We start from the raw sequence: 8,959 nt of genomic DNA on the forward strand, positions 1-8,959 counted from the left end.
TCCCAGGATGTCTGAGGTATCTCAGGGTTTGTCTTCTCATAGTTACCTACAACTCCAAGTTTTGACTTCTGAATTAACTGATTAAGGTTATGGATGCCCCCTGCTTCACAAACCCCTTGTCCCTTTCTGAGCCATGACATTTGGCATCACTTTGTGTTTTAAGGTTTTGTAAGATGAATGGGATTTACATCACAATTCTACAGATAACTTAAAATCCAGAGTTAGATGTCCATGCCTTTCAAATGACCTTCTGCCATTATGTTGAAATTGCAATTTCTACTTCATTCTCCCTCCAGGATTCTCATTTTTCCTCTCCCTCATTCCTCACAATGTGAGTATCCTAAAGGTATGTAAGCCGACAGCCTTCTGGAAAGCATTTTTTTCATATTGTTTACTTTTTTTATTAGTATAGATAATAGTATAGCTTACTAAATGGATTTTTCTAAGCATTACTAGTTGTTACAATCAGCAGATAATAGAAATTCTAAGAAATAGGCAATAACTTTTTCTTTTTTCTAAAACCTCTTTAATCTTTAAAATTAACCTGATGGTTAATGTACTGTAAATAGCTCCAACGTCATCAGATTGTTTTTGTGTTTTGGATTTGCATGAAAGAACAGTAACGATTAAATCCATTCCATTCATAACGTTGATGTTTAATGCTGTGAGAAACTGCTATTTTATCAGCCCATTGAGCACTGAAGCTCAATTTGAGTGTACAAATCATATTGTAAAACAAAATAATAATCTTCTAAATGTGTTGCTATATATTATTAATAGCATGTTATTAAAATAATTTTGGGTACCATAGTAAATCTACCTTGGAGGAGTGAGTTTAAAAAGTTTGTGAAATGTTTTGTAAAAATGATTAATAATGAAATATAAATAATTACAGATATTTTCCTTGTTCTTTTACATACAGAAAATATACAGGAATTATGATGTAGATCAACTTAGATCAAGGCCATTGTATGTATGTAATACAACTGTACAACAGTATGGATATAAATGACTATACTTAAGTTTTGGTAAGGTGGCTGCCATAGAATGTCTATCATTTTGGCAACAATGATAAATATATAGCGTTTTGCCCAGTTTTTAGTGAAGCTTGTGGGAATATAAACATGAATTTTGAAGCATAACTTGATAGTCTGATAGGTTTAGATTGGGGAGGATGGTGTAGTCAGGGAACAGCACAAAGAACAGCACAGGTACATACCGGGAATTAGTTCAGTGGTTCAGGATTCCTGGCCATTGGTAAATAGGGAGATGTAATGCTAGAATTTTGGGGTAATCTGGCTTGATAACAACAATGATAAAGAGCATTCACTCTTTTAAAGTTCAGGGAAGACACACTAACGTATGGTGAATAGAATTAGGGTGATTCACTTTGGAGTCACTGGTTTGTTTCTAATTTGACCAGATCAACGGGGCTGTTAACTTTGGAAAGAGAAGAGGCCTGATACCTCTTATTACTAGTAGCATCAAAACAGGGAGGCTGTAGCTATTACCATGAGAACTAGGTAGGAAGACATGAGGTGAGGAGTACATACCCTTCCTCTATTCCCTATGCTACTCTTTGCTGTCCCTGTTAAAGCTGAGATCTCCTCTTCTACATAATCCACTGTCAACCCTGAACAAGAGTACATCGACTCTGGATGTGGTATGTTAAGAAAATGAACACGTTTTAAAGCATGGCATACTTTTCTTGACAGCATATATTAATTGCTGATGAAGAGTCATAAATTGAGAATTTTCATGTTTCCAGTTGCTAAGCGGTACATTCCTTTTCAGTGATAAAAGGAAACATCATTTCTTAATGCATCCTCTATGATGTTTAGGAATGCATCCCATAGAAAAATCTTATAAATAAACCATAATGTTTCATTTTATTTTGCATAAACTTAAAACCCTTCAATGGATTCCACAACTTCTTTATAGCAAGAAAATCTTTGTTCAACAAAAGAACAAAGGATGTCATAAATTCAATATTTCAGTATACAGATTAACTCAAAATAAAAATTTTTATAGGAGCATTAAAACCATCTAGTAGCTCTTTTACATTCTAGAATAGCTTATAATAAATGCTATTCAGGAACTTATGACATCTATTTAATGATTGTCTTCATATAGAAGCTAAGGAATAGTTCAGAGTTAAGGAACAGATCAAATACTTGGGAAAGCAAAAATAAATTCCTCTAAAGGCTTTTTGCTTAGCATCCATTTTCTAGTAGTTGGACTTGGAAAGTTGTTTCTAAGTGCAATAATTTTATTTTAAGATAGAAATATATTTCAATCAATATTGATTATCATTGCAATAATTTTATTTTAAGATAGAAATATATTTCAATCAATATTGATTATCATCTAATTGAAGAGAGTAAAATATTTGCACTAATACATATTTTATGTTATATAAATTCTAGATTTTAGATTTTTAAAATTCAAATGTTATAAAATATATTTTGGCTTACTGAATAGACATTCAGTAAGATGTGTCTTCTTGGCAAAAAGAATACCAACCACTGGGGTATTCAACATATTATTAACAAGAAATAAAAAGTAGAAGCTGACATCATGGAGGAAAGATTATCATTACTGATAAACTCTCAAGATTAATAAAGGTGATCATTTTTTAAAAAAGATTTTGTTTATTTATTTATGAGAGACACAGAGAGAGAAAGAGAGAGGCAGAGACATAGGCAGAGGCAGAGGGAGAAGCAGGCTCCATGCAGAGAGCCCGATGCAGGACTTGATCCTGAGTCTCCAGGATCACACCCTGGGCTGAAGGCAGATGCTTAACCACTATCCAGCTTGGGGTGCCAGCTACCCAGGCACCCCAAGGGGATCATTTTAAAAAGGAGATGAGTGAAGTAGAGGGAAGAAGAAATAACTCAGTGATATAAAGGTAACAACTAGTTTTTATTCTTGTTTGACTTCACTCTGCTTCTTTGTTACCCAAGCTATGTACTGTCTTTCACTGGGCTCTAAGGTCACCCTACATCTCCCCCCTTCAAGCCCTTAACTTTGCTTTTATTCATTCATTCATTCATTCATTCATTTATAGATTTTTATTTATTCATGAGAGACATAGAGAGACAGAGACAGAGAGGCAGAGACACAGGCAGAGGGAGAAGCAGGTTCCATGCAGGGAGCCGGATGTAGGACTCGATCCCGGGTCTCCAGGATCACGCCCTGGGCTGAAGGCGGCGCTAAATTGCTGAGCCACCCAGGCCACCCAACTTTGCTTTTAGAAATAAATATAAATAGGTATTCTTTTTAAATGAAAGAATATTATTTTATTCTTATTATATTATTTATTATGTAAAAATTAACCTAAATCAGATCATTAACTTAAATGAAAATCCAAAACTATAAAAATTCTAGAAGAAAACAAGAAAATCTCTGTGATCTTGGGCTGGGCACAATTTGTCTGAGAGGATACAAAAAACATTAAATAGGAAAGAAAAACGTGATAAATAGGAAAGAAAAACGTGATAAATTTAAAAACTAAAAAGTTGGCAGCCCTGGTGGCTCAGCAGTTTAGTGCCACCTTCAGCCCAGGGCCGGATCCTGGAGACCCAGGATCGAGTCCCATGTCGGGCTCCCTGCATGGAGCCCACTTCCCCCTCTGCCTGTGTCTCTGCCTGTCTCTCTCCCTCTTTGTGTGTCTGTCATGAATAAATAAAGAAAAAATCTTAAAAAAAAAAACTAAAAAGTTCTGTTCTTTGAAAGACAAACATTAAGAAATGAAAAGGCTCCAACAAGAAGACCTAACAATTATAAATATTTATGCCTCTAATGTGCGAGCAACCAATATCAATCAAGTAATAACCAAAGTAAAGGGCAGCCCAGATGGCTCAGCGGTTTAGCGCCGCCTTCAGCCCAGGGCCGGATCCTGGAAACTTGGGATCAAGTCCCACCTCAGGCTCCCTGCATGGAGCCTGCTTCTCCCTCTGCCTGTATCTCTGCCTCTCACTCTCTCTCTCTCTCTCTGTGTCTCTCATGAATAAATAAATAAAAATATTTTTTAAAATAACCAAAGTAAAAAGATACATAGATAATAACATATTAGTAGGAGACTTCAACACAGCACTCTCAGCAAAAGACTGATGTTCTAAGCAGAACATCACCAAAGAAACAAGGGCCTTGAATGATACACTGGACCAAATGGATTTCACAGGTATACACAGAACATTCCATCCTAATGCAACTGAATACACATTCTTCTCAAGTGCACATGGAATTTTCTCCAGAATAGATCACATACTGGGTCACAAATCAGGTCTCAACCAATACCTAAAGATTGGGATTGTCCTCTGCGTATTTTCAGACCACCATGCTTTGAAACTAGAACTCAAAGAGGAAATTTGGGATTGCCTCTTGCATATTTTCAGACCACAATGCTTTGAAACAAAGAAACTCAAATACTTGGAGGTTAAAGAGCAACCTACTGAAAGATGAATGGATCAACCAGGAAATTAGAGAAGAATCAAAAAGAGTCATGGAAACTAATGAAAATGAAAATACAACTGTTCAAAATCTTTGGGATACAGCAAAAGCAGTCCTAAGAGGGAAATACACTGCAATACAAGCCTCCTCAAAAAATTGGACAAAACTCAAAATACACAAGCTAACCTTGCACCTAAAGGAACTGGAGATAGAACAGTAAATAAAGCCTAAGCCAAGCAGAAGAAGAGAGATAATAAAGATTAGAGCAGAACTCAATGAAATAGAGACCAGAAGAACTGTGGAACAGATCAATGAAACCAGGAGCTGGTTCTTTGAAAGAATTACTAAGATAGATAAACCCCTAGCCAGTCTTATTAAAAAGAAAAGAGAAAAGACTCAAATTAATAAAATCATGAACAAAAGAGGAGAGATCACAGCCAATACCAAGGAAATACAAATGATTTTAAAAATGTATTATGAGCAGCTACATGCCAACAAATTAGGCAATCTGGAAGAAATGGATGCATTTCTGGAAACCTACAAATTACCAAAACTGGAACAGAAAGAAGTAGAAAACCTGAACAGGCCAATAACCAGCGAGGAAATTGAAGCAGTCACCAAAAACCTCCCAAGACACAAAAGTCCAGGGCCAGATGGCTTCCCAGGGAAATTCTACCAAACATTTAAAAAAGAAATATTACCTATTCTACTAAAGCTGTTTCAAAGGATAGAAATGGAGGGAATACTTCCAAACTCACTCTGTGATGCCAGCATTACCTTGATCCCAAAACCAGACAAAGACCCCACCAAAAAAGGAGAATTACAGACTAATATCCCTGATGAACATGGATGCAAAAATTCTCACCAAGATACTAACCAATAGGATACAACAGTACATTAAGAGGATTATTCACCACGACCAACTGGGATTTATCCCCAGGAGGCAAGGGTGGTTCAACATTCGTAAAACAATCTATGTGATAGATCACATGAATAAAAGACAAGACAAAAACTGTATGATCCTCTCAATAGATGCAGAAAAAACACTTGACAAAATACGGCATCCATTCCTGATTAAAACTCTTCAAAGGGTAGGGATAGAGGAAAAATTCCTCAATATCATAAAAGTCATTTTGAAAAGCCCACAGTAAATATTATTCTCAATGGGGAAAAACTGAGAGCCTTTCCCTCAAGGTAAGGAACACAACAGGGATGTCCACTCTCGCCATTGTTATTCAACATAGTACTAGAAGTCCTAGCCTCAGCAATCAGACAACAAAAAGATATAAAAGGCATTCAAATTGGCAAAGAAGAGGTCAAACTATCCCTCTTCACAGATGATATGATACTGTATATAGAAAACCCAAAAGACTCCACCCAAAGTTTGCTAGAACTCCTATAGCATTTCAGCAATGTGGCAGGATACAAAATCAGTGCACAGAAATCAGTAGCATTTTTACACATTAACAATGAGACTGAAGAAAGAGACATTAAGGAATCAATCTCATTTACAATTGCACCCAAATCCATAAGATATCTAGGAACAAACCTAAGCAAAGAGGTAAAAGAATTATACTCTAAAAACTACAGAACACTTATGAAAGAAATCAAGGAAGATGTAAAGTGACAGAAAAACATTCCATGCTCTTGGATTAGAAAAATAAATATTGTGAAAATATCTATGCAACCCAGAGCAATTTACACGCTCGATGCAATCCCTATCAAAATACCATGGACTTTCTTCAGAGAGTTGGAACAGATCATCTTAAGCTGTGTATGGAACCAGATAGCCAGAGGAATTTTGAAAAAGAAAGCCAAAGCTGGGGGCATAACAATGCTGACTTCAAGCTGTATTACAAAGCTGTGATCATCAAGACAGTATGGTACTGGTACAAAAACAGACACATAGATCAATGGAACATAATAGAGAACCCAGAAATGGACCCTCAACTCTCTGGTCAACTCATCTTTGACACTGCAGGAAAGAATATCCCCTGGAAAAAGGACAGTATCTCCCATAAATGGTGTTGGAAAAATTGGACAGCCATATGCAGAGGAATTAAACTGGACCATTCTCTTACACCAGACACAAAGAAAACTCAAAATGGTTGAAGCATCTAAATGTGAGACAAGAACTCATCAAAATATTAGAGGAGAACACAGGTAACAACCTTTTTGAACTTGGGCGCAGCAACTTCTTGCAAGACACATCTATGAAGGCAAGGGAAACAAAAGCAAAAAGTGAACTACTGGGACTTCATCAAGATAAAAAGTTTCTGCACAGCAAAGGAAACAATCAACAAAACTAAAAGACAACCTACAGAATGGGAGAAGACATTCACAAGTGAAATATCAGATAAAGGGTTAGTAGCCAAGATTTATAAAGAACTTATCAAACTCAACACCCAAGAAACAAACAATCCAATCATGAAATGGGCAGAAGACATGAACAGACATTTCTTCAAAGAAGACATACACATGGCCAACAAGCACATGAAAAAATGTTCCACATCACTTGCCATCAGGGAAATACAAATCAAAACCACAATGAGATATCTGCTTACACTGACTGGTAAGAATGGTGAAAATTAACAAGACAGGAAACAACAAATGTTGGTGAGGATGTGGAGAAAGAGGAAAATTCTTGCACTGTTGGTGAGAAGGTAAGCTGGTACAGCCACTCTGGAAAACAGTGTGGAGATTCCTCAAGAAGTTAAAAATAGAGCTACCCTACAACCCAGCAATTGCACTACTGAGTATTTACCCCAAAGATACAGATGTAGTGAAACACCGGGAGACCCGTACCCCAATGTTCAGAGCAGCAATGTCCCTAATACCCAAACTTTGGAAGGAGCCATTATGTCCTTCGACGGATGAATGAATAAAGAAGATGTGGTATAGGGATGCCTGGGTGGCTCAGCGGTTGAGCGCCTGCCTTCAGCCCAGGGTGTGATCCTGGAGTCCCAGGATGGAGTCCCACCTCGGGCTCCCTGCATGGGGCCTGCTTCTCTCTCTGCCTATGTCTCTGCCTCTCTCTATGTGTGTCTCTCATGAATAAATAAGTAAAATCTTTTAAAAAAATAAAAAAAGGAAGATGTGATATATATACATATATGTATGTATGTGTATATATATATATATATACACAATGGAATATTACTCAGCAATCAGAGGACAATCATCATATGGTTTCATTCATATGCAGAATATAAGAAATAGTGAAAGGGACTTTAAGGGAAAGGAAGGGAACTGAGTAGAGAAAATTTAGAGAGGAAGACAAACCATGAGAGACTCCTAACTCTGGGAAACAAAGGGTTGTGGAATGTGAGTGGGGGGATGGGGGTGACTGGGTGATGGCCACTAAGGAGGGCACTTGATGGGATGAGCACTGGGTGTTATACTATATGTTGGCAATTTGAATTTAAAATTTTAATAAAGGGAAAAAATAAATTAAAAAAATAAAGTTAAGGAAAAAAAAGAAAAAAGAAAGAAAGAAAGAAAGAAAGAAAGAAAGAAAGAAAGAAAGAAAGAAAGAAAGAAAGAGGCAAGCCAGAGACCGAAAGAAAATATTCACAAAACACATATGTAACACAGGGCTTTATTCCTACAAAATTCAATTATAAGAAAACAAACAACCTCATAAAAAATGTGAAGTGACATAAACAGGCACTTTATAAAAAATATTTACAAGTGGTTGGGAAGCACATGAAAAGATTCTCAACACCATTAATCATCAGAGAAATACAAGTTAAAACCATAATGACATACTCACTAAAATGGCTAAAACAGATTGACAAGTAAGAGAGATGCATTGTTGGTGGGAATGCAAATGGTTTAACTGTTTTGGAAAATAGTTGGCAGTTTTTTAAAAACTTTTTAAAAAGTTAAACATACACCTATCATATTACCCAGCAATTCCACTCCTGGGTATATTTATTCAAAAGAAATGAAAACTTACATCCACACAGACTTGTGCATTAATGTTCTTGGCAATTTTATTAATGACAAAAACTGAAATGACCCACATGTCCAACAGGTGAAACGAAGTACAGCATATCTAAAAAATGCAAAACAAAACAGTAACAGAAAAGAATGAACTATTGATATATGTAATAATATGGATGAACCTCAGGATGCCTGGGTGTCTCAGTCAGTTAAGCATCCAAATCTTGGTTTTGGCTCAGGTCATGATCTCAGGGCAGTGAGATTGAGCCCAACATCAGGCTCCAGCTCAGCACAGAGTCTGCTTAAGATTCTCTCTCCCCTTATTCTCTTGCCCCTCTCCCCCTCAAATAAATAAATCAATCTTTTTAAAAAATGGATGAACCTCAAAACATTATGCCAAATACTGGGTGTTGTATGTAAGTGATGAACCACTAAATTCTATATCTAAAACTAATATTACATTTTATGTTAACCAACTGGAGTTTAAATAAAAACAAAAAAGAAAAAAATTATGCCAAATAAAAGATGCCAGATACAAAAGAATACATATACCAGTCTTACA

Source organism: Vulpes lagopus, chromosome 11 (genome assembly GCF_018345385.1).
Source record: "Vulpes lagopus strain Blue_001 chromosome 11, ASM1834538v1, whole genome shotgun sequence".
NCBI classification, from domain to species: domain Eukaryota; kingdom Metazoa; phylum Chordata; class Mammalia; order Carnivora; family Canidae; genus Vulpes; species Vulpes lagopus.